General features: G+C 35.8%; 1 pseudogene; it reads right to left on the bottom strand.

Annotated features, from left to right (window-relative positions):
- Positions 1-11,787: 11,787 nt before the first annotated feature.
- LOC105708860 (large ribosomal subunit protein eL19-like) lies at positions 11,788-12,422 on the bottom strand (annotated as a pseudogene).
- Positions 12,423-14,274: the final 1,852 nt, after the last annotated feature.

The raw sequence follows: 14,274 nt of genomic DNA, 5'->3' as shown, positions 1-14,274 counted from the left end.
TAGAACTTTCCAACCATCACAATATTATAATAAGAGGAAAAGATATGTCCTCTACAGAACACATGTTAACAGTAGGCATAAAATGTCATTCTACAAAATTTGTCTTTGAGAATGTTGCAACTTTTCATGTCTCAGAAAGGTACTCATCTGGATTCTCATTCTAGTGATCTCAAAGGAGTCTATGACTTGAATTAGCTTTATGTGTACAGAGGCCATTTAATCCTCTCAAACTCTTTCTAGGTTATCAATTTATTCTCAACACTAAACAGTGGTCAAAGTGTATAATACAACCCAAAATGTTGCTCTACTTGAATGCTTACTTTATAACACTATTTCTTCATTTCTTGTACCTCTGCAAATCTAGTCTTCTATTTCTAATAAAACAAAAATTTACACTACCATAAAAGGGTTTAAAATCTGAATTTCATGAATTTTTTTTAAAAGCAGAGTAAAACCAAGGGCATCTATTTTCATTACTTTACAACATAAAATTAATTAGATAAAATGCTTATAACAAGAAAGTGTTTATTATACAGTAGGATTCTAAACCACAATACAGACAGGATACATTCTGAACTTGACATTTACAACTTTTATGTTCAATTTATGTAATTATCTAAAATTTTAAATGTAGTATATTAGTGCTCAACAATTTTTTGGTAGAATTTAGTCAGTTACTAAACATAATTAATGGTCAGCTTCATTAAAGATATATGTCATAGGAAAAGAGAAAAGCCAATGCCAGAATCTCAAGTTAGACAAACGAGGCCTTCCTTTGACTACAATATTTGAGTGTGGTCACAAGCATGACATTCAGAGACTGAGGTGGGCTTCTCTCAGAACACAGCATTTTGAAAACGAAGCTTGATCTGAGACAGCTAAGCTGACACATAGCTTACAGATGCTAAACCCTTCAGTTCCTAAATGTTCGGTTATTGCAATGGAAGAAAAGCATGTGCTTCTGTGAACTGTAACTGACACTAATTGTATGTGTCTGTATTTTATCTTCACTGGGTTTTCTGGGAGAGAAGGGGGGGGGGGGGAACTGTCAGAATATAAAAATTGAAAAGGGGGAAATATTTACTATATTATTTCATGGTAGCCTATTATACTTTCAGAATGTTGCAAAGCAAACAAAAACTAGTCTTTGCTCAGAGATCACATGGTAACAGAGGGGAACATATTGTCTAGTAAGTGTCAATATTTTACAAGTTGTTTGTTACATTTAAATTGAAAGAAGAAAAGTAATTCAAGTTTTACATTTTCAAAACTTAGTATAGGTTCAACTACTAAGATGGTCTAGGGAGAAGACATATATGCAAAAAATAAGTAAATTAAAATGTCCTACATCTGAATCAGAAGAAAATAAGTTCATTTTTCTCTTCTTCTCAGAAAATATTAATTTTGGTGACACCATTTGCTGTGCTTTTTCAGCCAATGTGGATTTATATTGGAAAATAAAACATAGAACTAGTCTCTTCAACTATTCAGGGGCCATTTCCTTTAAAGGAAGAGTGTATGAACTACACTTATTGAAATAAGACACACATTGGGCTAGAAGTGGTCTCAGAATTTGTCTAATCTTATTCCTTACTCCACTCCACAACCAGTTTCATAGCTGATGAAACACAAATCCAGAGAATGTTTATGACTGACCCAAGGTCTCAAAGCTAATATAAAGGCAGTATTAAAATTGAACTGTGCAAATGTGCATAACCCAAAAAGTCCACATTTTTAATGAGTACAATACAATATTGTCAACACTTTGTTATTAAAACTTTAAAGCATCTTTTAAAATTTAGCTAAAAACTTAGTAAATTATTTCCAAATGCTCTTATAGTTTCCCATAGTTACCCTTTCCCATCTGTGGACCACTACAAGGAACTTTAGATGTTGGAGGATGTAGATGATACCCAATCTCAGCCAGCATAAATAGATAGCAAGACAGAATTATAGAAGTCTTTCTTCTTCCTTATGAAAGTTGTGCTATTTCTATACATACATGACCACGAACATGACTTAATCTTTAACAACTAGTATCCAGAAGATCTGAAATTTTATTTGCTATGTAGCTGAAACCTTCACAATAAAGCTTTACTGATTTTTTTTAAATTATTGTGATTTTCCCCTAGTTACAGCATACCCACTTTCAAGGTTAAAAAACCACAGTTTTTAACCAAAATTCACAAAAGTAATATAAACTTCACATAAAAGTAGCATGCCTTGTAAACCTGGAACATATGCAATTTATTTTTCCAGAGGACAGTGACCTCATTGAAAGAAGGGTTAAACCAGACTTTAAGATAATATGTTTATGTAAAAATAGTAGAACTGTATATTGTCAGGCCTTACTCATTCATGTTGCAATTTAATGAGAATCTAGAGAAGATTTAGGAAATTTTCATATGTAGATATGAAAACTAAGAATTATTCTCTCCAAATATTATATATATATATATATAACAGCAATATGTATATATATTCCAGATTGTAGGAGGACCGTAAGTGGAATTAAGGAATAAAATATCATTCTACATGGTCCTTAACAGCCACATGAAGGTCTTCATTATTAGGAAGACATAACCTTTCAAAGCTCACTATATCTAATGAAGACTAAACTAGATAAAACAGATTATATTTGTGAATAGAATTCTTTAATTAGACATGAGGAGATTGTAGAATTCTCACTGTGTCAGTGCATTTCTCTAAGAAGCAAACAACGTGACAGAATTAGATACGCAAGAGACTTATTGGGGGAAATGCATACAAATGACAAAGAGGGAACTGAGAAGGAGCAGGCCTACAGAGCTTTCAAGCCACGGTACCATTCTGACATCCACATGTAAAAGGAAGGAGGACTGGGTAGCAGAAGCACAGTTCTGAGAGAGTTTCAACCAGGCTGATGAGTCCCAGAAAAAGTATTGTTATCAAGGGAGTCCTACATGGCAGGAATGGGCTGGCTCTCATACTCCACCATGCTTAGTCATTGTCTGGGAGCACCCGTGAAGGGTTTTGGCATGAACACTGAAGCAGATATGAAGGTGTGGCCACTGGAGATTGTCCGTCCACTACGTGCCTTGCAACAACTTCTCTTGAAGGAAGATCTGACCAGTGCGTCGCCATAGCCACAGCTCTGAGTTTTCACATTTTTCAAAATGTTTTAAATGTATAGTGATTTAGTTTTAAAAGTGGCAGGGATTCAGGAACTGAAAGCAACATGTTTGGTGATCCCTTCCATCACATTCATTTTGGCTTTGAACTTTCAGATGGCAATATATTTAAACGAAGGAGATCCATTTTTAATATCAATCTCAGACTTCTTATTTTATTTTTTATAAATTAAAAATGTTTTGTTCATTCTGTGTAAAATAAGCATTTCATGACAGCTAGTGGATTAAATTAAAATAAATTTGAACTCTTATTTGAAGACGGATCATCAGCAAAATGCCTTTTATTCCTCTAGATTGATTTAAAACAAATTGTTCTATGTATTACAGCAATATTAAATGTATTTAAACTTCTTTAAAATTGAGAATTATGTGAAATAGTCTAACATTTTAAGTTTAAATGAGGCAATTAGCTGGTTACAACTGGAACTACCAGGCCCTATTTAAAATAATGAGGTCTGACAGTTATGGAATCTGAATTATTCATTGATAACTAGCTTTTCCTCATCTGCAAACCATGGCTAGCATTAATAACAGAGGTGTAAGTGTGATAACCAAAGAGTCTGACATTAAGAACACACACGCAAAAGTGCTAAATTCTTATTTAATTAAAAAGGATCATAATAGCAATATTTTTCCTGAATGAAAATCATTAGGTAAAATGTGTTTTCTCATATGTTTTATCTTTCTCTTTTTCTGAGGTAGATTTTGCATAAGGAAAGAATTGGTTTTGGTTGCATACCAAAAAATAATTTATATTTTAAATTTAAAGAAATATATACTGTTGAATGTTTAAGATGAAATCCATTTAGAATGCTAGGCCCCTAATTTGTAATCCCTAGAAACAAGTAAATTACATACGTCAACTTTTTAATTGAAAGAGAAAAGTAGACCATAATAAATTACATGCAAAAAGGAAAATAACTCAATTGATGATCATTTAATTGAAGTGAATACTGTGATTACCATAAACCAATTTACTTATTGGCAGTGCAGTCCAAAAATAATAAAATAAATCAAATTGTTGCTCCCCATAATTTTGCAGCAAAGAAAGAAAACTTGCAAGAGGTCACTAGGCATAAATCCATATTGTCCTTTAGAGTCAGAAATGGTGCAACTAAAGGAGGGACTACCCTTGTATGCATGTGGCCATGGGCAAAACTACAAGGCATGATGATAAATTGTTTCTTTTTACACTGAAACATCTTTTTAAAAAGGAAAGTAAGCAAAAACAAAAACAAAAGTTTCTGAGTTTGTTACACTGGTCACTGTATGTTCCTCTCAACACTAGATCAGGATAAGTAATTCAATATCTAATCTCCCCACGCTGATACTGAGAGAGTCTACTACCTATAATATTCAGGTTGAGGCCAGGCGCAGTGGCTCACGCCTGTAATCCCAGCACTTTGGGAGGCCTAGGTGGGTGGATCACGAGGTCAAGAGATCGAGACCATCCTGGTCAACATGGTGAAACCCCGTCCCTACTAAAAATACAAAAAATTAGCTGGGCATGGTGGTGAGTGCCTGTAATCCCAGCTACTCAGGAGGCTGAGGCAGGAGAATTGCCTGAACCCAGGAGGCGGAGGTTGCGGTGAGCCGAGATCGTGACATTGCACTCCAGCCTGGGTAACAAGAGCGAAACTCCGTCTCAAAGAAAAAAAAAAAAAAAAAAATTCAGGTTGACTATATATCCCACTCTACCTAGGAAAGTCCTGGCTTATGCCTGTTGTTTCAGTGTAACTGTTTTAGAATATACAGTGAACTCATTCATTCTCCAAATTATACTAATTTGACCATCCTAATAATAACAGTAATACAAATGCCCACTAATTGAGGACTTACTATGAGGCAGGTTCTCAGCTAGAATCAAGCCCAAGCATTCGTCTTATTATTATATCCATTTCATAGTCAGAAAAATTGAGCTTTCAGAGGTCAAATAACTAGCCCAAAGTAACACATTTTAGTCCAGAGACAGGATCCATACTGTGATCAGCCTGAATATAAATCTATGCTTTTAATCATTATTCTATATTCCCACTAATGTATGAAAATTCATGCTGTACAACAGAAAACTGTAAACTGATAGTCACTAACATACTTCAGACACACCCTGATATCATAAAGTGAGAAAATTGTATAAAGTATGAGTGGCAAAATAATTTTAAGTTGAGGAATTTCCACAAATAAATACATACACCAAATAAGGTGAAGTGAAAGAGTGCAGCTTGATAATAGGATCAGAAAATCTCATGTTTCAGGTTTCCTCCCTGGTATTCATCAGTAGCACAACCTAGCAAAAGAACAAGTGACTCTAGTTAAGCCTGGAGTTTCCCAAGAGTCCAAGTAAAGAATGTCCCAAAATGGGCTTTTAGATATGTCTCTGTTACTAGATTTATGGCTCAGTGCCTATGCATTTGTAACACAGTGGTCTCTTTAGTAAGACTTACAAAAGAAGGATTTGAAAGATGGCTCTTTTATTAGTGCAGATATATATTCCATAACCTGATTTTTTTCCAGTACAGTTGTCAGTTACAGTATACCTATCATGCTCTGCAGATTGTGTCATTGGTCAAGAAAGAGAGAAACCCCAATATAATGATTAATAATCAATGTGTCTGGCCTTTAAGTCCACCCAGAGGATAAATGAAACACTGATATAGAATCTCTTCCTGAAGGAAGAAAAACACTGAGGGTGGAAAAAGAGGGCAGGATGAGCTACCCTTGGAGGAATATAAATAGTGGAGCTGTCTAGTGTGGGGTTCTGCTTGGTTTGGTATAAAATGTTGTAAGTGAATGATACATGAAGTTTACATCATAGTTTCTTTTTGTAATAAAACCATTAATATAAAATAAGTAAAATATAAGAAAATGATTTTAGTGGGTTTTTTTCTTTTTTGACAGCTGCCCTTCTGCCCCCCTTTGTCTCCCAACTGAGCAGCACAGCTTGAAGCAGATAAAGGAAGATTTCACCATTGTATGTATTGCTAATGATATCTGGGCAGGGAATTATTATAGTTTATTTCCGTGCTGGAGTCTAGATAGACTATCTTATAAAGAAAAATCTATATATTTGTTGTTGCCTATCTCCCTAATTTTTAATTCTTTTCTCCCTTCTCTCTCTCTCTCTCTCTCTCTCTCTCTCTCTCTCTCTCTATTTCTTCTGTTGACCACATTTGTCCTCTAAAAGAAAATCTGGCAGAGGTATTTAAAACCCCAATACACAATCCCACTGATTATTTTATGCTAATGAATGAACTATCTAGCAATATAATACTTCACTTTTTGTGCCCTCCTGGTGGTAGCATAAGATAAATTCTAGAGTATCTTTAATTAACTAAAGGAAGCAGAAAGAAATCTCTGTGGATTAATAATATTTATGGCCCTAAAATGAACAAAATAACAGATGAAGGTGGGAGGGGTCAACTAAATGGTAGACAAATCTTAGACAGTTAATTAAAACAAAACTCATGCTTATTTTGGCCTTTTTATCTGCATATGAAATTGATGCCAGGGAACAATGAATAGGAAATTTTTAACTGTTCTCATTCTTTCTCCCAGCCTATGTAGTCTAAATATTTCACCCTCCTCCTTCCTTCTACCTTCTATACCAACCCAATATTTCTCTACATAAGCAATCAGTCTTAATCTCAATGCCTTCTCACAAAACTCCAGACTTTCTTCACAATGATGGTGACAAAGTTCTCCAGGTAGGGCTCCTCAAGATTTGCTTGGGTTTGTAGATTGAAATGAATCACCTAGTTGAAATAAATGAAGCTGTATGCATACCCAATGTCTGACTGCCTTGCTTCTGAGGGTTGAGGGAGGACATCATTGAAGATTCTTAAAGAAAAAAATTAAAGCAATTTATAGGAAGAATTTGGCTCTAGTTATTTTTCTAAAGTCACAGTAAAAATCAAGCTGTCATTAACAAACTGGTTATTAGACATAACTGTTACAAAGATGAGTCAGAATTCACAGATGGCAGGGACTCAAGAAATCCAAGGCTAGATAAAAGAAGCAATGGCAAACTGGTCACAGACTCACTAACTGGATCAGCTACTTTGGTCTGTAGCAGCTGTCTTGGTCTTAAGATCAAACAGAAGGCACCTATTTAGTTTTTGACTTTGACTAAATAGGGACAAAGACAATGGCAGACACAAAGCAAGTCAATACCAAGTCTAGGATAAGACTTACATTCCTTAGTGGAATTGTAAATTAATTTCTATTTCCTTTCAGTATTTTTTTATTTTCAAAATTTAATGTAATAAAATATATTACTTTTATAGTTATTTGTGCTGCTAAAGGTATAAAAATAGTAACATAATATATCAATATCAAAAATTATTAACAAGTTAAAGAACTATTCTAGCCTGGTGATCGTAAAGGAATCTGGAGCCCTATATTGGAAAACTAAAATAATGCCATCTTTCAAGAGTTGAAATCTTTGCCATCTGCTATAGTTTTCCCTGGAGGCAGGTTAAAATTCCACAATAATTAATACCCATTTAGTGAATAACAGAGAACACCTAGATTCTTTCTTAGGTTCAACATTAGAGGGGAAAGCATCTTTAAATAACCATGATTCTGCCTGGAATAAATCCCATATTTTCCACATTTTGCCCAATGCCTAACCTGCAGGGTGGAGCCTTAGTGAGCAGCTAGCAGTATGAAGTTGCTATAGCTTCTTTCTCCTAGAATCCCCCAAAGACAAGAGACATTTAAAATCAGCCTTAAATAAAGTTGGCTCTCAATTCTGTAATAAGCATGCTTTTCTTCCCCTTTCTAGAGCCTGATGAACTCATGCAATCCATTGGTTCTCCAGCAAAACTAGGGCTTCCAAGAAAGGTTGTGCAAGTTGTGTGTAAGGGTACTCAGTCCGGGGGAATCTGTGGGGCTGACGTTGAGTTCACACTTCCCCCCAACAATTTTTGTGTCTTGGCTTGAAGCTACATCATCCTAGGGGAAAGGATGACTTTCTATAATTCAACCACCTAGAATGGGTGCTTTTTTTGTAATTTATTCTTGGAGAGAGAGCCTTTTATTAATTCACAGTAAGATGCTACATGTGCTTGTACTGACCATGAGAGAAATCCATTTGATGCCTTCTTAGTTCTTCACTTTTAAACATCCCTGAATCTACATCTTTAAATTCATTATTTCAATTCCTCAGACCTATGTTTTATGCACTTGGGGCTCTATTTGGAGACAAGATCTGAAAAATAATTCAGACTAAAATACTAATGGTTAAGAATTTAATGTATTTGTTCTTCTAGGGAGCATTTTTGCATTTTAATTGAGGACTTTGACCCAGTTTCAAAATACCTAGAGCCATAGGAAATTTACCTACTGGGATGGCTGATGAGGAGGACGTTTGCCCTTTAGCCTTAAAATATTACCAACATGAAGACCGAGTGTTCTTTGTAATGCAGCAACATACTTGATCCCTTCCTAAATTTCATCAAGAGGCTAGGCACTCAAAAATGTTTGGGTTATGCAGTATCATCAGTTGAAGATATTAAAAACAAGTAAGTGAATGTCTATCTAGAACAAAGACTTTCAAAAGATTTCATTCTGAGCAATTATGACTTACATGACTTTAGCCAAGTCCCCTTACTTACTTAAACAACGTAGGATTATTCAGAAGAATAAATTAGACATTTGTGACAAACCCTAGGAAAGTGGCAGAAATATAGCAGGCACTTAATAGAATGTTTGAAACTGGAAGCAGAAAAGTTCATAGCTCTGATGGATCCAGTGCTACATGTATTACCATTAATAATACAAACAACCAAAAAATGTGTCATCAGGTAGGATAATTTTAATGGGAAAAAAACACAATTAGTAATATAATACCAGTCATTTCTAAGTTCTGCTACTGAATTTATTTCTAGTTCTACTAAGTTAAGATGAAAATCAAAGAAAATGGGCATAGGTACGTTTGAAACATCACCAACCATTGTAATAGGCTTACCATAGGAAAATATTTCTTTGACATTAGAATTCCTTCTTGTCATCTTTCTTCATAGGACTTGTTCTTTCCCTGAATTACTCATTTTAATTGAGAATTATAAAACCACACAGGGGGTATCACCATGCTGAGATCAAAATGACTGAAGTTTTCATAGACTTCCTTTTCTGTGTGGTAGGTTGATGATAGCATGCTCCAGCTTAATTTAATAGATAAAACACTTCTGTTTCTTAACTACAGAAAATAGATGAAATAGCATTTGCTTTTCACAGCCATGGTCTAAATAATTTTATTTCTAATTTTCAATTTCCACTAAAATAGTCACAGAACCTTTCAACAATAAAGAGAGCTATTTCTTAACATTATTGTCAGAGTCCAATTTTTAAATTGCATCTATTAAATCCAAGAAAACACACTCCCACTCATATTTCCTATGGATGTCTTCATATTCTCAAATTTTCCATGATCCCATTGCCAAATTATATTGTGAAAACCTCATCCTATAAACAGAACAGAAAGTCAATGAAATGTGTAGAGAAAGGTTAATGGTAAAACAAGATCAGTTTATATCAAAATATTTAACTCTGACTCAGAATTAAACCTACTATACAGAATACAAACATAAACATTTATATCCTAAAACTAATCTGGCACACAGCATGAGGTTGCCCAAAAATAAGACAGCAAATGAAACATTTTTTTAAATTACTAGGTATTAAGATCCTGAAATTTCAGACATTTTGAAGAATGATAAATAAATAGAAGCTATAGAAATAATGTGGTTCATACTCTTTCTTTTTAAAGGTAAGGAACCGGAGGCCCAAGAGTCTAAGTATCTTGCCCCAGATCCAAAAGGGGTGAGTGCCAGAGCCAGAAGACCCCTGGTTGCCTGATTCTTGTTTGAAGCTTTTTGCAGTACATTGTGAAACTACTTTAGATCTGGATTCTACTTGAGGAAAGCATACGAAAGGATGTGTTGATGGAAAGCTGAAGTTAAAGAAGAGTAGGTAGAAGCTTATCAGAAAGTAAGAAGGAGCAAACAAGCCAGCACAAAACTCCTTCTTCTCCATTCCGTCACTGAACTTATCCCAGACTCCTTTGATTCCTTTTTCTAGTTTTTGCATGTGTACCTTTCTAAAAGCCTTCTCATGACTTTCCAAGAAGTCCCATTCACATTAATTTCCCATTTGTCAAATGGTCCATCTTCTTTAAAATGTTTTTCAAAATGTTATCTTTTATTGTAAACTTACTACAATAATACAAAAATACATTTATTGAATGGTCTGCCTGTGCTCCCAAGTGAAGACCACGGATTGATGGCCACGTAGCACCATCACATAGCTCCTCCTCCCTTACAAAGTCAGATGTGCACTGTGACTGTATTATTCCTGTGGCACTTACTGTTTTAAAGAGTGTGGAGTTAATGAAACTAGCAAACAAAACGTTTTTTTAAATTACTAGATATTAAGATCCTGGAATTTCAGACATTTTGAAGAATGATACATAAGTAGAAGCTATAGAAATAATGTGGTTCAGACTTTTTCTTCTTAAAGGTAAGAAACCTGAGGCCCAAGAGTCTAAGTATCTTGCCCTAGATCATAAAGGGGTGAGGGTCAGAGCCAGAAGACCGCTAGTTCAAGTCCAGCTCCACATGGCTATTAAGCCCTGCCTCATTGGGCATTGACTTTGTTTTAATTTCCATCTGTGAAATGGAAATAGTAATATTAAATATTTCATTGATTAAAGAAGTTCATTCCTGTAAAGCACTTAGAATTGCCACTGTTTAGTTTAACTATTATTATTAGTTTATATTTAGTTATTCAACTAAATTCCACATCTAGACAGAAAGCTCATTGAAAGCAGGAAACATGTTTGATTTGCTTTGGTACGTTTAGTGCCTAGCATAGTGCTTTACCTAAAAGAGATTGTGATTTGTAATGCAGTCTTTCTGGCATGCTTACCAAAAATACTTCCTCCTCCTGGGCATACAGCTACATTACACTTCCTGGTCCGTTGCAGCAGGACGGAGCCATGTGACCAGTTCTCACCAATGAAATGTGAACTGAAATGTCACTTGTCACTTCTGGGCCTTCTTCATGTTTATTTGCTTTCTTTCCAACTTGCTGGTTGGATGTTAAATTCCATGTACTGGAAATGGTGGCGCCTCCATCAACCTGGCTCTCCAAATAACTTTGTACCCCCTCCATTCTTTGCAACCTGCATTGAACTATAAGATGAGAAAGGAGAAAAAGCCTTTGATATTTGAGCCACTTAAATTTCGCAATTGTTCATTACAGCAATTAGCCTTCCCTGGTTGGTAAAGTCCCTGTAAACCAGGTTTACCATGTAAAAGAAGGAAAAGGTAACCAGCCGTTGAGAAAGGGGTTCTTGTTTTCAGTCTTTCTGGCAGCGCTTCTTCCAGAAACCAATTTTTCTTCCCAGAATCACAGATATAAAGCATTTTAAGCCCCTTAATATATTTTACAACTGTCCACAGAAAATTTTATTTGAGCAAAGGTTTCTTAAGGTGAGTTTTAACGTCTTTGCATTATAGAATAAACTCTGTTATTTTCTTTTTTTTTTTTTTTTCCAAGCAGATAAAGGCTTGTTTTATTTTAATGGCTGATCTCTGTAATCACGGAGGCCAGTATGTACAGACAAAGGGGGAGCTTTTATTTCTTGGTTTCTTCCTCCTTGGACAAAGTCTTGATGAGCTCCTCCTTTTTGGCCTGGAGGCGCTCTTCACGGCGCTTGCGTGCTTCCTTGGTCTTAGACCTGCGGGCCTCAGCCTGGTCAGCCAGGAGCTTCTTTCGGGCCTTATCTGCCTTCAGCTTGTTGATGTGTTCCATGAGAATCCGCTTGTTTCTGAACACATTCCCCTTCACCTTCAGGTACAGGCTGTGATACATGTGGCGATCAATTTTCTTAGATTCCCGGTATCTTCTGAGCAGCCAGTGCAGAATCCTCATTCTCCTCACCATGTGACCTTCTCTGGCATTCGGGCATTGGCTGTACCCTTACGCTTACCTATGCCCATGTGCCTGCCCTTCCAGCGGGCCAAGGTGTTTTTTCCGGCAGCGAGCCCGGGAATGGACCGTCACAGGCTTGCGGATGATCAACCCATCTTTGATCAGCTTCCGGATCTGCTGACGCGAGTTAGCATTGGCGATTTCATTGATCTCATTCGGGTCCAACCAGACCTCTTCTTGCCACAGCGGAGGACACTAGAGGCGAGCCTCTTCTGAAGCCTGAGCATACTCATGGCTGCGGCCGCAGCAGCGAAAGGAAAGAGCCAACTCTGTTGTTTTCTTTACAATCATAGCATATTTTAGACATTAAATCAATATTAAATAAATAATGTATCACGCTAAAAAGAAACCATAATTTTTCTATCTGCCTTATTTGAGCCTTAAAAAAGATAGACTTTTTTTAATGTGAAAGATTTCATCCTAGTATTTTATTACGTAAAACCATACAAGATGTCTCAGTTGATAACCTAATGTCCTGGCATTCAAAGCTCCTCATATTTCGCCCCACCTTATGCCAATCTTCAAGATAGTACGGTAACATGATTAAGAACCCAAAGTCCAGCACTCCATTTCTCAGATTTGAATCCTAACTCTGCCACTAGATCTGTGCATAATCCTGAGCAAGTTATATAGGCTCTCAAGCCTCAGTTTCTTCATCTGCAAAGATAGAAATGTCTAATAAAGTTTAAGAGGCTCAAGTGGATTAAGACATTAAACGTTCTTACAACAGTGTCTGACACAGTATTATCGGTAATGTTGCGATTACACAACATTCTCTAATCAAATTTTGTATTATAATTTACGCTTGAGTGACTATGCTGGGTATATAGGAAAATCAATTAAATATAAGAAATAATTTTTGCCCACAAGAACTCATCAGGTCAGGCAGAAAGTCTTAAACTGGGAAAACCTCCATTTCAGTGGGTACACGATATATGCTTAATTTAATTTAAATTTTAATAGGAAGGCTTATATTATGTTTTAAATATATTCTTTGAAAGCAAGCCTTATGCTCAAACCCCTTTTCATAAAATGTTTATTAAGTTAGATTTTTTAACTACATATTCAGCATTTTACCTGAAGGGAAAAAAGAATTTTTATCTTCAGATATTTAAAAGTCTTTAGTATCAGAAACTGCATTTCAGATAGCAAAAGTAAATATCAATTAGCCATACCCTAACTGTGAATCTTGCTAAAGCTTGTTAATCTTGCTAAACATACTTGTTAGATATGCAAACAAGAAATCATCTATATGATATTTTTCTCCACAAAGATTATTTTCAGTAAATTTTTAGAGCTCTGTTCACTCTAAAATTAAATATGCAAAAGGAGTGCTTTCCCCATATTTTATTCCTTTAGAATATTTTAATAAATGATTAACTTCTTCTACTATGAACATTTTCATGGTTTTTTTTTTTTAACTCCCAATATCTTTCTCTTGATTTTACCTTACTACTTCTGGTCTATCACCTTGAATCAGAACCTTCTTGTGCTGTTTTTTCAACCTTTCAAATGCTTGTAGACAATGATGGAGGTAGGGAGAAAGCCAGCAAACACAGTTCCAAGACCTCTTTGCCCCACCAGCACGCAACTCATTTAACAGTATACAAATGATTTAACAGTAATCCCAGCTGAGTTCCCAGAGGAAATCATTTCCATTCCCACCACTGCTTGCAGATGGAGGTCATGTTTCCCTCTCTCCTTAGTCACTGCTCAGCCAAACTATTCTATTTACATAATTCTCCCAGTAGTGTTAGGTAAACTTTTTGAAATCAGAGCACTTTATAGAGTTGCATATCCGGAAAAAGCTGTGGAACAGAAGGACTGAGGAGATCCTAGGCCAGGGTATGGATGATGGTTTTGAATTTGCCCTGTCCTGGATATTCTCTTTTTCCCTTCAAGATTTTCTGCCTGTGTCCTTGGAAGCTGACTTGAAAAACCTTATTCTCCTACTTTTTTCTTGGGTTCAGTGAAACTGAGAATACCTGAGGGCAGGAAGGAATTGGAGTTGAGATATTCATTCCCTGGCTCCCTCCCTCCTGTGCCTCAGGTTGGCAATGATTAAAATTACAACTACATCTTGTGTGAGAATTGTCTCATATCTACCAAT

Source organism: Aotus nancymaae, unplaced genomic scaffold, assembly GCF_030222135.1.
Source record: "Aotus nancymaae isolate 86718 unplaced genomic scaffold, 86718_ANA_hifiasm-v0.15.2.pri h1tg000029l, whole genome shotgun sequence".
NCBI lineage: Eukaryota > Metazoa > Chordata > Mammalia > Primates > Aotidae > Aotus > Aotus nancymaae.
The sequence above is the reverse complement of the archived record's forward strand: the minus strand, read 5'-3'. Positions and strand labels throughout refer to the sequence as shown.